The 16451-nt window shown below is 38.1% G+C and overlaps 1 protein-coding gene and 1 long non-coding RNA gene across 5 annotated transcripts in view; one reads left to right on the forward strand and one right to left on the reverse strand.

The window, feature by feature from the left end:
• Positions 1–16451, forward strand: part of SMYD3 (SET and MYND domain containing 3) — a 686941-nt gene that overhangs the window by 269978 nt on the left and 400512 nt on the right. The window lies entirely within an intron of this gene.
• Positions 8778–16006, reverse strand: LOC109495519. 2 transcript variants are annotated; one of them, XR_002150947.3, is made up of 2 exons: positions 13479–16006; positions 8778–9041 (listed from the first exon to the last, which is right to left on the reverse strand). It is a non-coding gene; the product is annotated as an uncharacterized LOC109495519 (long non-coding RNA). The 2 variants fall into 2 exon arrangements; XR_002150948.3 differs by having other exon boundaries at positions 13363–16006.

A 16451-nucleotide genomic window follows, 5' to 3' on the forward strand; every position in this document is an offset into this window, starting at 1 on the left:
ATAGGTCATTTGCAATTATCTTCTCCCATTCCTTATGTTACCTTTTGGTTTTATTGACTCTTTCCTTAGCTGTGCAGAGGCTTTTAATATTGATGTAGTCCCAGTAGTTACCTTTGCTTTCATTTCTCTTGTCTCAGGAGACATATCTAGAAAAATGTTGCTATGACTGATGTTAGAGACATTATTGCCTATGTTCTCTTCTTGGATTTTTATGGTTTCAGGTTTCACATTTATGTCTTTAATCCATTTTGAGTTTATTTTTGTGTATGGTGTAAGAAAGTGGTCCAGTTCCATTATATAGCATGTAGCTGTCCAGTTTTACCAACAACATTTCTTGAAGAGACTTTTTTCCATTGCATATTCTTTTCTCCTTTGTCAAAGAATAACTAACCATATAATTGTGGGTTTATTTCTGAGCTCACTATTCTGTTCTATTGATCTATGTATCTATTTTTCTGCCAGTACTATACTGTTTTGATTACTACAGCTTTGTAATATAACTTGAAGTCTGGAATTGTGATACCTCCAGTTTTGTTTTTCTTTGTCAGGATTGCTTTGGCTATTTGGGGTCTTCTGTGGTTCCATATAAATCTTAGGATTGTTTTTTCTGCTTCTGTGAAGAATGCTGTTGGTATTTTGATGGGGAATGCATTAAATGTATAGATTGCTTTGGGTGATACAGACATTTTAACAATGTTCTTCCAATCCATGAGCATGGAATGTCTTTCCATTTCTTTGTGTTGTCTTCAATTTCTTTCTCTTTCTTTTCTTTCTTTCTTTCTTTCTTTCTTTCTTTCTTTCTTTCTTTCTTTCTTTCTTTCTTTCTTTCTTTCTTTCTTTCTCTCTGTCTCTGTCTCTCTCTCTCTCTCCCTCTTTCTCTCTTTTTCTTTCTTTCTTTTCTTTCTTCACACCCAACATGGGGCTTGAACTCATGACCCTGAGATTACACATTATGTGCTCTACCAGCTGAGTCAGCCAGGCATTCCTTTGTCTTCAGTTTCTTTAATCAATGTTTTATAGTTTTCAGAGTACAGTTCTTTAACCTCTTTGGTTAGGTTTATTCGTAGATATTTTATTACTTTTGGTGCATTTGTAAATGAGATTGTTTTCTTAATTACTGTTTCTGTTGCTTCATTATTAGTGTACAGGAATGCAACAGATTCCTGTACATTGATTTTGTATCCTGCAACTTTACCGAATGCATTTATCAGTTTTGGTAGCTTTTTGGTAGAGTCTTTTGGGTTTTCTATATACACTATTAAGTCATTTGCATATATTGCAAGTTTTACTTCTTCCTTACTGATTTGGATGTCTTCTAATTCTTTTTGTTGTAATATTCGATTTTCTTATGCCTCAAAATGTTGGAGTCTAGTATTCTATCAACTTTACCCTCCCCTAATAATGTTATAAACTCAAGAGTTCTCTAATAAGCTATTTCATGGTAATTAATCAGGGAAGCCAGTTGAATTGCCCTACTTTAGGTAAGTAAAGGCAACTTCATTGCCCTGAAGTAAACTTTGAAACAATAAAATATATTATATAAGTGTAAATAACGACGTCCTGCCAAATCTAGTTTGTAAATATACTTATCATAGATTTTTAGAGGCAGATGGGACCTTAGAAAATTATTTGAATGATTATGTGTAAACTTGTATTATTTTCATCTCCTGCTTAAAAGTAAAGGGGCTCGAAAGGTCATCTGCTCAAATTCAGACTGTTGGTAAAGGAACCCAGTCCTCCAACCTGTTGTCTTAGGGTGGAGTTTCTACCACCATCAAAGTTGTGTTATTTAGTCCTTTGAAAGGCTCTTAAGCACATGAGCTGGAGACGAAGCAGAGAAGTGTAGAATATATAATCAACATTTCCTAAAAGAGAAACTTTGTCCTCTAGTAGTAGAAAAAGGGAAAAGTGCATCTAATCATGTATTGTGATATGTTCCAAAGAAAGTATCACCCTAGTTCTTCTCTGGGTCTGCCATTTTACCAAGGAGTGTAAGGGAGATGGGACTTGGCTCATATTTCCCATGAGCTAAGATTATGTGAATTGTTGAGGAATAGGACTTAATGTTATTATCACAAGCAGTTATTAAGTGTTAATTATTAATATTAAAGAAAATTAGGGAGAACAAATAACGTCCCCTTATAGTAGATGCTAAACAAATTCAATAATGTGTTTTGAAATCAAGGAGGATGAACTATATGATTTTTTTGTAAGTATAATTGACACACAATGTTGCATTCGTTTCAGGTGTACAACATAGTGATTCAGCAAATCTATACACTAATGCTGTGTTCACCATGAGCGTAGCTACCATATGTCACCATACAATGCTATTACACTGCCGTTGATTATGTTTCCTATGCTGTGCCTTTTATCTTGGTTGAACTATATGATTCATAAGGTTTTCTTGAGTTTTAAAATTCAGCGATGATTGGGGCATCTGGCTGGTGCACTCAGTTAGGCATCTGACTTCAACTCAGGTCATGATCTCACAGTTCAGGAGTTCAAGTCTCACATCGTGCTCTCTGCTTTCAGTGCAGAGCCTGCTTCATGAAGATCCTTTGTCCCTCTCTCTCTGCCCCTCCCCCGTTTGCACTCTCTCTCTCTCTGTCTCTCTCAAAACAAATAAAATAAAAAAATTAAAATTCAGTGATGATTAATAGACACTTTTTATTTTACTGCGATTCATAGAAGATATATTTGGTTTGTTGCCTAGTGGAGTATTTTTATATCTTCAGTTTATTCAAAGGTTAGTTTGGTATTCTTATAAGAGAGTTTCTATTCTTCATTGCAAACATAGGTTAAAAAATTGAAAGAGCACGCGAGTCTTCATCTTGGGGTTGTGAATTCGAGCCCCACTGGATTTCTTTCTGTCCCTCTAACATGCCAAGTCTGTTTTCAACAGAAGATCCTTACAATTGTTGGCTCCTCTGATAGGAATGTCTTAGGTGTACAGGTCTCATTAAATATGATAGCCCCTCAGAAAGGGCTTTCTTGACCACTCAATCTAAAGGGGCTCCCCCATTAAAGCTGAATTGTGTTCTCTTTGAGCATTAGCATTGTCTAAAATGTTATCGTTCAGTTGTTTATTATTTTTCTGCTGCATGAGGACAGAGTGCTTGCAAATCTTTTTCATCTGGTAACCTTGTGCAAAAAAACCCAACCCGTGAGTTCAATGCATGATGCTTGCATGATGCTCTCACATAAAAGGATTAAAATCCTCTTATAAGTGAGAAGGAGGTCTTTACAACCAAAAGAATTTTTCAGTTCTTTTCAGGTTATAATGAAAGCTGATGTTGGAAGCAAGTCAAACCGAATGTTACAATGTGATTACGTTTACCTAATGAAATAACAGATTTTAGCAATTCCAGCATATTTACTGAATAATTACTGAAGTTTTCCATATCCTAAAGGCCCATTCGAAAGACACGATTCCAATGCACTGTGCTTGTCGGGTAGTACATGCTGTGTGGTGGAGATGGGGACCATGGGAGGGGTAGGCCTACTGAAGTGACATCAAGGTTAGGTCAAATCTTTGAGTGCCTTCAATAGCGACAGCCTGGTATTGGGTCCCTAAGAGAAACAAGGGGGTACTAGGCCTCCTTCCTAGTGACCGTGACTCCATTGTTTGGTATTTCTTCAAAATGGTGGAATGAACAAATAATACTCTGCGGAGGGCTGTGTGTCACCCCCAAGCAGGAGACACAAGGACAAGAAACTAAAATCATGAAGGTGGGAAGGTTTCTGAGATTTTCATTCAGGCTGTGTAGTTGATCTGAGAACGCCACCGCTTCCGCTCCCTGGAGACTTCTGTGTCTTTAGTCTGATGAGGCAGCTGTGGGTAGATGTGTGCCTCTGCAGCCATTGGCTTCCCCTGCCCACTCTGTCCTCGTCCCTGGCTAAGGCAGGCTTCCCCTGCCCACTCTGTCCTCGTCCCTGGCTAAGGCAGGCTTCCCCTGCCCACTCTGTCCTCATCCCTGGCTAAGGTAGATGGTTGTTCCTGATGAGACCCCTGCTGCCCACCCCCCCCCTCCCCCCAGGAGCCACAGGAGTTGGGCCAAAGGGCATCTGCTCGAAGCTCCAGGGGGTATCTGTCAGTCACAGGTCACCCCTAACAGAAAGTGGGAATCTGTGAATGGATGTCGAGGGCTGTTTGGATTGACACAGCGTGACTGCCGCACTGTGTAGAGAATGTATGCTTGCCTTAGATGTCAGATAACAATATTAGAGGATATGTGCTTCAGTGTCAAATGACTCATGAGCATTACTGCTAGGGCAGTTCTGTCTTTTCCGACTACTTAATGACCCACTCATTAGACTCTGTCCAGTCCTCAGGATGTCTGTGAGAAGCCACGGAAGTGGGACTGTAGAGTGTGGAGCTGCTGGCTATCTCCAGTTTATACTGATGTTTCAGGTGTGGCCTTTTCTCTTGCCCTAAGTCTCAGTCACCTCTGACTCTGTTTGAAGGGAGTAAAGATGAAAAGTTTGAATTTTTCTTGTCAACTGGGACTTCTTTATCGAATTATTATTTGAGGAAGGATATAGTTTTTAAGAACCTACTCTGGGACAGGTGCTCTTGTTAGGAACTTCTATAAATCTTACATAATTCTCACTAGGTGTTCCTCGGCCTGTTTACAAATAAGGTGGAGTCTCTTAGAAATTAAGTTGTTTGCTCAGAGGTACACAGCTGACGAGGCACAGACAAGCTCCCACTGCAGGTCTGTTTTCTGAGATAAGTCCATTTTCTAGGGTAACACGGGTTCCTCCCATGCTTTATTCCTTGTCTGTATAGAGTCAGGGTAATAATACCTCAATATCTATTTCACAGAACTGTAAGAACCAGATGAATATGAACACAATACCTGTATAATTCCAGGTTCTATTATGATCATTAATAGCATTACTTCAGCAACATTACCTAAGTTCTTTTAATTAACTGTCATTTCATATCAAGATTTCTGAATACGCATTGTGTTTCTGTGGAGCCTTGTCTGTAACAGTGGATATTTTAATTATTTGTTAGACTCCTTGTGGTTATGTTTGGGTTTCTTTGAGAATAAGTTTTACACCCTTCCAATTGTTGGCAAATATTCATACCAGAGAAAAACTATCCATCTGTTCAGCTTCTAGCCAAAACATCACAGTCAAAATAGCAGATTTGGCTCTAACGTGAATTATGATGAGACAGTACAACCCAGAATACAAGTCATATCCTAGTCAATAGATGTGGAAAGAGGTGGTATCAGTTGGGGAAAATTTAAGATTTTCACCATATAAAGTTAAGGCTGGGTTTAGAAGAACATAACAGATGCCCCAAATTGCACTTACAAGGTACCATTAGAGCTGGAATTGGATGAACAGAAATAGTGGGAGAAGAAAAGTCATTGATTAGCTGGCATAAGCCAGCTTCTACTGCAGACAGGCTTGCCTCCCAGGCATTCGTGGACGGCTGTTGATGCTCTTGGGATGGCTGTCTCCTTGAGAAAATTGGTCTTTTACTCACTGCAGTATCTTATATATTCTTGAAGCACATGGATGTTTTGCTGTGATCATCCTGAATGTCAACTGGTTTTTTCTAAGGCTTTTTTTTTTTTTTTTTTTTTTTTTTTTTTTTTGCTATGGAGTGTAATAACTTTATGTTTTTGGCTAGGATACTGAAGCATTTTGTTGTTTTCTGATTTTGTTAAATAATTTTTTTCATTATGGTGCTCCAATCTGAGTTCATTTAAACAAAGTTAAAAACATACAGGGACGCCTAGGAGGCTCAATCAGTTAAACATCCGACTCTTGATTTCAGCTCAGGTCATGATCTCCGGTTCATGGGATCAAGCTCTGCGTCTCTCCCCCTTTCTCTGCCCCTCTCCCCTTTGAACACGTGCTTTCTCTCAAATAAATAAACATTGAAAAAAATAAGTGAAGTCAGATTCTACTTGTTGTTTTTCTACTTCCTTTTCTTCCTTTTTTTAGTTTAGTATTCTGAAATTTATCCATGATGAATGTAGCTGTAGCTCATTCAGTTTCACTGCTGTATAGTTTTCTCTTATGTAAATGTATCATAGTATAATTTGCTTTCCTTTTAACTGTTACTTCATTGCCACAACATTCATGAACCTACCTCTGTTGAATGTATACAGGAGTTTTTGTAGGATGTATAATTTGTGATGGAATTGTTGGGTCATAAGTATGCTTTTCACAGCTTCTTTAGATAACATCAAATCCTTTTCCAAAGGGACTGTATACATTTATACCGAACCATCTGTGTATCAGAGTTTGCATTGTTTCAAATCTTCACCAACGTTTGACATTGTAGGATTTAAGGATTATTGCCAATTTTCAAATTAGCATTTTAAATTGTAACTGTTATTTTTCAGTTCTGGAAGTTTTTTTGGCTTAGACATTACAACATTTTTTATCCTTTCTCATATTTTCCATTTCTTGTATCTTTAAACATATTAAACACTTACTTTAAATTCTGACAATCCAAATTATGAGATCTTTTTAATTCAGCTATGTGGTGTTTCTGCTGAGACTTTCTCATAAGTCTTTGTTTCCTTGTTTTGTGTGTGTGTGTGTGTGTGTGTGTGTGTGTGTGTGTGTGTGTGTGTGTTTAAACCATAAGCTCAGGCTCTTTTGAAATTTGTTGAAGTTTGTATTGGAAGTGTATTCATCCAGAATGAATTTGCCCTTCTTCTGGTGGCTAACGAGGGCTTTAACAGCCCTAGATCTCTCGAAGGTTAATTTTTGTACTTGAGGCTTCTTGGACCAGAAAGATAATGTTAATTTAGGGTGCAAGCTTGGCCAATTGCCAAGTTATGGTTATAAGTTCTTTAGAAAAAAGTATCCCACTCTATCTAGTGCTTAGGTCTAGACTGGCAGTTTCCCTACTGTTCCTGATGTGGAATGGGTTTGTTATAATTTGTTCTAAGGGTGTCATCCTCTGGAGCCCAGGTCTGTTCAGGAGTCTGGTTTTAGAGTTCCCACTCTGGGTGTGGCCCAGGTGGCTCTCAGGTGCAAGTTCAGGGTTCCCTGGCTTAGCCAGATTTATCCAGGGAGAAAGCTAGCTGGAGAAGTTACCTAACCTCTCAGGTTTATTGCTTTTGCTTCAGTGTAATTATCTAAGGATACTTTTCTTTTTTTATCATCTCGATGAATTTTATTTTATTTTTCAATTTTCTGTTTTTAAATAGACCTTCTTAAATGCCTTAACTTTTCTTCATCTTTAAAACACTTTTTTATTTTTTACATTTATTTATTTTTGAGAGACAGACTGAGACAGAGTGTGAGTGGAGGAGGGGCAGAGAGAGAAGGAGACACAGAATCTGAAGCAGGCTCCAGACTCTGAGCAAGCATTCAGCACAGAGCCTGATGCCTGGCTCGAACCCACGAACCGTGAGATCGTGACCTGAGCCGAAGTCAGACACTTAACTGACTTAACTTAACTGGGACTTAACTGGGAGCCACCCAGGGGCCCCTTTCTTCATCTTTTATTGTAAAAACTTTCAATCATGAAGAAAAGGTAAAAGGAACAGACAGGAAGGATATCACCTAAAGTCTCTAATTATTAATTTTTTTGCCATATCAGCTGTGTGCATGTGTGTGTGTGTGTGTGTGTGTGTGTGTGTGTGTGTGTGTGTGTTTCTTGAGCCATTTGGAAGTCAATTGCAGGTATCATGAAACTTACCCTGGATGTTTTGCTGTGTATCTTGTCAAAATAAGGACATTCTGCTATAGAACGACTCTACTGTATCACATGAGTAAGAGTTCTCTAATATTTATCTACTACCTAATCTGTATTCACATTCCCCCGTTGTCCCTAAATATCTTTTATGTGTTTTTACCCCCAAATAAGAATACAAGTAATGTAGTGATGCATTTTAAAATAGGTGTTTCAGGGGGGCTCTTTGGGTTATTTGGTTCAGCATATTTTCAGATATGGAAATACGCTTTGTTGTTTGGCTTTTCTGAAGTCTGCTGTTTGTTTCTTCTAGTAGCCAGAATGCCTCCATCTTTTGCTTTCTCTTCACTTTCCTTGTGAATTGCTGATTACTTGGGTTTGTAGCTAAAGGACTATAATTTGGTTAAAAAACTATTTTTATGTCCTTCTTACGAGTCGTAACTTCTCAAGTGGAAGATACAAAGGTGGTTAGCTCATTGACTTTCATCCAAGTAGATACAATTTTAAGTTTTGTCAGGTAAGTTGGACTGACATCACCCAGGATTCCACCTCTGGGTAGCCTTAAAAAAAAAAAAAAAGACCTTTAACAAAATCAGTTTGTCCTTTGACTTTTCTTTGGGCAGCTGAATTCTGCTCACCCCTACTGTGTCCTGCTGCTCGTCAGCCTGGCTGCATGAAGACTAAGGAGGATTCAAGTGACTGTGTGGGGTGAAGAGAGCTGGATAACCATTTCTTCTTAAATACAAACCAAGTCTAATGAACGATTTCTTCTTAAATACAAAGCACACCTAACGATGTTGCTCACTATTGGTAACCTTATTTGGGGCTTCAGACTCAATGAAGTCAAGTGTTGCTTGACATATTTTTCAGATGGCTCAGGATTAATGAAAACATATTGCTGTTGAATTATAATAAGCACAGTAAGAAATATGGATGTGTTGCTTTGTTTTGTTGATTTCATAGTTATTTATGTATTTAGCCGTATGCATGAAGCCCCCATGTTTGTATTTTTCTTTGTCATTGACTTCACAGCAGCTCAGTTGGATTTTAAATATTCATATTTTACATTTTCCCGCACCTGCCCCATGACAGTATACACAGACCATGCAAACAAAGATGTATTTAGTGAAGAGACTGTGGAACTCTTTTATTGCTGTCCTGATCTCCATCGGAAATGAAGCTGTTTTTCAAAACACCGTGTGTAGGCATGCTATCTAGCCGTCAGTAATTGTGCAGATTATAATCATGGTCTTCTCTTCAACACGTGTATGGCTGTGGTGGTAATAACTGGTGAATCACTGCAGTTTAATTGGAGTGAATGAAGAATAGAAAGCTCAGCAGAAACGTTCTTTAGCGAGGTAGAAACCTAAAAAACAAAAAAGAAAACAGAAAGAGAAAATAAGGTATATCCGTGAATTTTAACTTACTACACAGTAGAAAGTGATTTTGATAATAGAATATATATATGTGATTGTATGGTGCTCTTAGCATAAACACGAGCATGTACGTTTAGGGGTTCAGCTAACTTAGCTGCAAAGTGACTTCTGCATCTCTCTCTGTGTGTTTTTTAACTGTCATTCTTCAGTAATCAGAAGGTTCTGTTTCTTAATTTTTTATACCTAAATATCCTGGTAGCTCTCTTTGGAAAGTTCTAAAATTATTTTTCGGTGACCATTATGGAAAGCGTTGGATAGAATGGAAACATCTCTTTGCATGGCAGGACCCAGTGGTCTAAAACAGTTTCTATCTTAGCCCTAAATTTTAGGAACATACTTAATGCGTGTTTGCTTATTTATTTCAGCACGCTAATTTTTAACTTTCTTGGGTTTTATCTTGAGGAACTCCTTAATGTAGTTCATTCATCCCATAATAAGCTGATATGACAAACTTAAACATGTTGGTGTCAGATCTCCCCTCTTTGGGTTTTCTCTTTATTTTATACCATGTACAGTTAAGTAAGAGTTCTGCCTGTTTTTCCTTTGAGATTTCTTGCCATGCTCAGTTTAACATTCTAGCACTAAATGGACAGATTTGACATTGGACACTTGTGTCTGTCCTCTTCAGTTCATCCTGCATGCCTTTACCAAAGAAGTCTTTTCAAAGTATTTCACCTTCTACTGATTAGTAAACTTGGATGTGAAATCTATCTCTGGAGTTCAGGACTCCTCCCTCATTATTTTCCATGTCATCATTCCCAACTGGGCATTTGGAAGACCATGTTCCCTTTAGGCCAATACCATACTTCTTTTGAAAAAAAGAAAGTCTGGGTGATTATGGGTGGGGAGACAGAGGTCATGTGTTCAGTGCAGTATTAACTGTATCTTTAGATTAACTAAAGGTTAATATATCTTTTGCTGCCTGTTGTTGAGGGGGCATTTTGTTGGTACAAGAGAGCCAGCAAATAGTGCAGGTTATGGGAGCGAGCTCTGTGGGGCTCTTGATAGCAGGAATTCAGATCAGATTATAGGAAATCCAGGATGTCACCGAAAGGCACTTCTTGAAGGGAGAGGAACTATATTGAGTAAGAGAAAGGAACAGGACAGGAGGAATTTTTCTTATTCATAGGCAGATTTAAAACTGGGGTGTACTCAGAGCCCATGGCCACCAGAAATATTTCAGCAGTCCCAGGGGTCAAGGGGAGATCATCAAGTTGGAAGGGAGTGTGGAGCCAGGGAGAGGAGCATCAGGTGCAACCAATCTTGACCTTTGAACAGGGCCACCCTTCCGTCTTGGAAATGCAGGAGATGGGCCATCTGGCACAAGCTGTGTCCCCCTGCCCCTATTCTAGCCGACCGGGAGTGGGGACCTCAGGACATCTTGCTTATTTCTGCCTCCCGTTCTTGTCTGTTGCTCCTTGGAAGTGGTTACCTCTCTCCTATCCATTTGCTTGAGTGTCACATGTTCTGTAAGGGAAGGAGCACTGACTTAAGAGGGTAAACCAACCTAGGCTTGAGTTTTATCTCCTTGCTGGTTAGCTGGTGATCCTGGTCAACTTACTTCATGATTTAAAACTCCAGTTTCCTTCTTTGATATTGGAGGTATTAACATATTCTCTGCTGGTATAAAGATCAGAAAGTCTGCACCTCAGTTATTGGGCTTAGAAAACTGCTGTTTTTGGCCCCTCTAGTCACTGAGAAAAAGAATATTGTGTATGTATTTATATAATATGAATGGAAGGCAGATTTACAGAAATACTAATTTCTGTTGACAGAGTTCTCTTGATTTTATTTGTCTGCATCCCTGACCCTTCAGTCTCTCTGGTGGTAGGGGGGGTTAGCAGTTGTAGATTGCAGAATCACCTGCTTCAGACAGTAGTAGAAACTTCTTTTGTGGACACACAGTATATTCTGATACAAGACAAATGCTGTGCCTTGGGGCCCTATATCTTCTGGAAGGTCATCAGAAGAGAGCAAGCCCCTGAAATGTATCCGTAGCATCCCAAGAGTATCCTGTCATTTTATTTGTATGTCCTGTGCTTGGTGCATATTTGTTGAATTGTTAAATAAAAGATAATTTTGTTTAGAATAAATTATATGCTTTTATTATCACTGTCCTCTGGGAAAATATTGACTAAGTTTATCAGACATTTATGGAAATATGAAATTGTTGATCCAAAAATACTTGTGAAGCTTAAGTACTTTATCATTCAAGTTGCCAGTGCTTAGGAGACCAGCGAGGCTGAAATTCTGTGTTGAAATTTAAAAATCTATAAATAGAAGTTGAAATAAGATTCTGATGTATTTATTTATTAGGATATTTTTCTGATTACAAAATATGTCATAGTCAATATAAAAAACCTAGGAAGGCATAGAAAAGCAAAGCCAAGAAATAAATACCACCTCTGATTATTAATATTATGATACATTTTCCTTTACTGTGTTTTCTGTGCATTTAGTATGGATTATTTTCTTTCATTGGTTTTCCTCTCGACATTATAGCAATGATTTCTTTTCATAAAATACCCTTCCTTTTCAAAAATATTTTTTTTACTGTTTTTATTTATTTTTGAAGGAGAGAGACAGAGCATGAGCAGTGGAGGAGCAGAGAGAGAGGGAGACACAGTATTTGAAGCAGGCTCCAGGCTGTAAGCTGTCAGCACAGAGCCTGATGCGGGGCTCGAACTCACAAACTGTGAGATCATGACCTGAGCCAAAGTTGGACGCTTAACCGACTGAGCCACCCAGGAGCCCCAAAATACTCTTCCTTTTAAAATTATGTTTTAAATTTTAATTCTAGTATAGTTAACATACGGTATTATATTAGTTTCAGGTGTGCAATAGAGTGATTCAGCAACTTTATACATCACCCAGTGCTCATCATGACAGGCGCACTCCTTAATTCCCATCACCTAGTTCACCCATCCCTCACCCTCTTCTGGTGACCATCATTGTGTTCGCTATAGTTAAGAGTCTGTTTCTTGGTTTGTCTCTTTTTTTCCTTTGCTCATGTGTTTTGTTTCTTAAATTCCACATATGAGTGAGATCATGTGGTATTTGTCTTTTTCTGACTGACTTATGCTCTCATAAAATATTCTTGAAAAATATTTTAATAATACTCATCATATAGCTATATCATTATTCATTTAATCATTCTAATATTGGATATTTATTTACTGTTTTAAATATAACTGAAATAGATATCTTTTGTTGGCATTTTTATTTCCTTAAACTAGTTTCTTAGACACATAATTATCATGTTAAAGTTTAAAATGTGCATATTTTAAGTAGTTTTATTACATTTTGCCAGTATTTCAGAAAGGTTGATTTAGTTTCCTGGCCTGATGTCTTTTACAGTTAACTATGACATTTTTATCTCACTACATCCCTACCAGTGCTGAATGTTATCATAAAAAATAAAGGTCTCGGACTATGATTTATTCATCTAGTCTGTGTTGCAGATATAATCCATATTAATTGGGACACTTGTTGAAACTAAACAAATACTTGAGGTAAAATCTATATTCTTCCGTATTACTTCTTGATGTGACTGTTTCTAGCACAAGATTTGTACAGAGATCACATTTTACTCATCTTTATGCTGCCCATAGAGATTTATACATAGTAGGCAGTCAATAAATGTGAAAATAATTATCACATTATACCCACCCAGATGGGTCCACCACTGATTGTGCACATACTTTAAGCAAATATCAACTCTTTTTATTAGAAAGTATCACATAAAGTTCCTGGGTCTCATTCATGTTTTTGTATGAAGAACCCATTCATTGGTAGGACATATTGGTGTATTTAAAATAAAATTTCGTATCTGCTTCTTCAAAGTCGGTGTTGTATGGTGTGTATATAATTTACCTTGTAAATATATCAGAAGCACCAAGTAATTTAGATTATAAGCCTTGCTTATCTGAAAGATTTGTACTATCAGTGAAAAGATGTTGGCAAATGCTGCTAGTGGTTAGTAAGAATGTAACCAAGACATGAGCTTTAACGGAGATGTGAGATGTATATTAAACCAGTTTCTGAAAATCATTTGCTTTTTGTGTTTTATGGCAGTACCTTGTGGATCTGCATTTAGAATGATAATTCATGCTAATGGCTTTCATATCCCATGAGCTAGCAGAAATCAATTCTAAAATGGCAGAATGAAAGGGTATAGCAAATAAAGTCAATGAGCTGTCAAAGAATTTTTCTTCATCAAACAAATCCCAAAGCACCCTGTGTTACACTGACCTTCTCTCTTTTTTCTTGAATTCCTATGCTGATTTGGTTCCCGATTTCTTTTCGCATAATAGAAAAATTAACAAACATGTTTGGTCAGTGAAACAGAAGGTATTTGAAAATAATACCTTGAAGCGGTGTCTCAATCTTTAGGCAAATGGTGAAGAGGAAATACAGCATTGATTGCTGTTGCTAAGCAACGGCTTTTGCAGCAGATGTGCTTTGGGACCACGGTGGTGTCTGCCAGCCAGCTATGCAGGGTAGAGAGCAGCACAGCATCATGACGTTTCTGAGAAATCAGAATCAGTGCTTTTCATTTCCTCTTCTTTCTTTTTTCCACAGTTTACTGTGATCAGTATTTGAGAAGCTCAGATCATACTGCCAAATATATAGAGTGAGTAGTTTGGAGCACTGTGGGGATTTTTAGAAGGCTGTGAATGGATTTGTAGAGCCAACTCTAATGGAATCAGAATTCCTGTTTTATTTCAGAAATACTATTAACTTTCTCATTCACGCAATTATCCGTTCATTCATGCTGCTCTTAAAGAGTCTGGTGCGTCTTGTATTGCTGACGTGTGCACCGTAGGTGTGATGGTGGGAAGTGAGAGGAGCCGTGGGAGCCGTGCACGTGTGGTGGAAAGAAGAACCACCTGGGCCTGCCTCCCAGCACCGGAGCTCGCAAGCTTCAGGGCTCCCGAGGATCTCCAGGGCTGCTTGTAAAAGACTGGCGATCTTATTACCAGAGGCCTGGCAGGTAATTTAGGAGTACACGTTTTAAACAAGCTGCCTTGGTGATTGTGATATGGCGGCAGGCAGATGACTCTTGAGAAATGACTGAAGTGGGTGGATTAGTGAAGATTTCTTCGCTGTTACACCAGGCAAGATGTCACCTGTCAGTTTTAATTCAGTATTGGGAAACTATCACTTGTTCAATCTGTGCCTCTTGTAGCTTGATTCTTAAGTCTCTCCATATTAGAACTGCTTTAGACTTCTTGGAGTTGGACTGATTTGGGTTCCTTCCAGAACCTGCTCTGTGGATGTCCCTCAGGAGGATGTTGGAGGGCAGCCCAGGTTGCTTGTGACTCACCCAAGAGCAAAAAATGGGAGTAACACGTAAAGTACAAAAACCCCAGTCCAAACAGGCTGCAAGAAAGATGAAGATCTTCACACCCCCTTTCGTTGAAAGCAAAAATACCAAATGACCAAGCAAACACCTGAATCTACTCGTTGCCTGTTTTTTCCCCATCCCAAACCTGGTCACATTTCAGCCGTCTGTCAGTTGTGAATCTGGCCAGTCTTTTAATAAAGCCTTTTGTGCTCATAAATTATTTGTATAAATTCATGAGCGATTTTTGCTCATACAGTCTTTTAATAAGATAATTCACTTTTTTTCTTTCTCCAGTTGTATATGCTCCAAAGCCCAGTTTTATTCTTTATTAGATCTTGGCCTTATGCCATGTAGTGGTACAGACTAACACATGGTTCTTATTAGTGTATGTAGTTCGTTAACCATTCATCTATCGAGCTAAATGACTCCTAGATGACTTGTACATTTAAAACTGTTCAAAAGTTATTAAGGTCTGTAATTTATCATCACTAACATTTCTGACCTGGGTTTGGTCCCTCACCAGAGTGATGTTCATTGAGGCACCGACACAATAGGAAGAAAATTAAGTTACACTAAAGGCATTACCAGTATGAGTGGGGAGATTTTAAATGTTGGCAGTAATCAATAGTAGAGCTTAATTTATATACTTCATAATGGAGGCATTTTTCATTACATTTATATTTTCCAAATTGCATCCATTTTTAAATTAGTTGCCCTCATTTCAGACCATACTGCACAGCGAAATAATATATTTTCTGGATCTAAACCATCATATATGGTTTGACCTTTAGCTGAATCAAGTAGTAAAGATCAAAATGAATTATGCTTGGGTGGAAAGGGATTTTAATGTTGCTCTGCACTGTGTTTTCCCTCATCCCACATGCTGTTTAATATTATTAATTCAGCTTGAATGATGATAAGCCAAAAACGACTTTAGTTGGTCATGGCCAATGCATTCTTGGACGTTATAGAAATGCCTGTAACACCTGAATGGTTCCACATAAATAGCAATGCATTTTTATTTTGTCCACAAGAGAAAATGCACCATGATTGCCTATGAGCAGCAGAGAACAGGTTTCTAGATGTATGTTCTTTCCTTGGTGCAAATACATAAGTCCATTAGTGCTAATACGGCTTTGTGTATTTGCATCCAGGAATTCACTATTTAGAATATGACAAGCAATGAATATTTGAGGAGTTATTACCAAAAGCTTTCAAATAAGTTGAAAGGCATAAATGACTTTGAGTCTGGAGAAGTGTAGTAATCCCTTAGAAATGAACTATTTAGAATATTTAACTCTGTTATCAGTGTACTTCAGCGTAATAGTATCCGTGCACATTTTGTGGTTATCTCAGTTCCCTGTCATGCACCTCACCACATGAACTCAGCTTGGGACAGTCTTGGCCCTGTTCACGATGCCCCGGCTTCTCAAACTCCCCTGGTTTAATTTGCTGCCGTTGTGACGGTTTTTGGAGGAGCTCTGGTGCAGAAACAGAAAGTACCCTCTGAGAGATCCCTGTGCTTTCAATTAGTGTATGAGGCAAGGATAACTACTGTTCTAGAATTCTTTCATCATAGAGACCCAAAACAAAAAGGCATAATCTTACTTTATAGAATAGACGCATCCTCGAAATTCCGTGTCACCTGAATTTTTGGATACTGAATTGATTTTCATTTATATTTTCTTTATAAACACAGAGAGATACTCATCTAGATGAAAAGCCATTACACCAAGATACAGGCAATATTACATTTAAGAATGAATGCCTCAAGTCTTCTCAGACTTTAGAAATCACAGATTTATAGGGAAATCATAATTTTTCGAATAAAACATGACAGCTTCCAAATAGCTGGGCTTATTTTTACATTTGGCATCTTGATGGAAAAATAGCTCCATAAGCCGTATTGAAGAGTCACATGGGAAGTCCTGATCGTGTAGCTCTTTGTGAGAGCCAGTGTCACGGAGGGATGTGTAGGTTTAACTGGGTTTCA

This window comes from Felis catus, chromosome F1 (genome assembly GCF_018350175.1).
Source record: "Felis catus isolate Fca126 chromosome F1, F.catus_Fca126_mat1.0, whole genome shotgun sequence".
NCBI classification, from domain to species: domain Eukaryota; kingdom Metazoa; phylum Chordata; class Mammalia; order Carnivora; family Felidae; genus Felis; species Felis catus.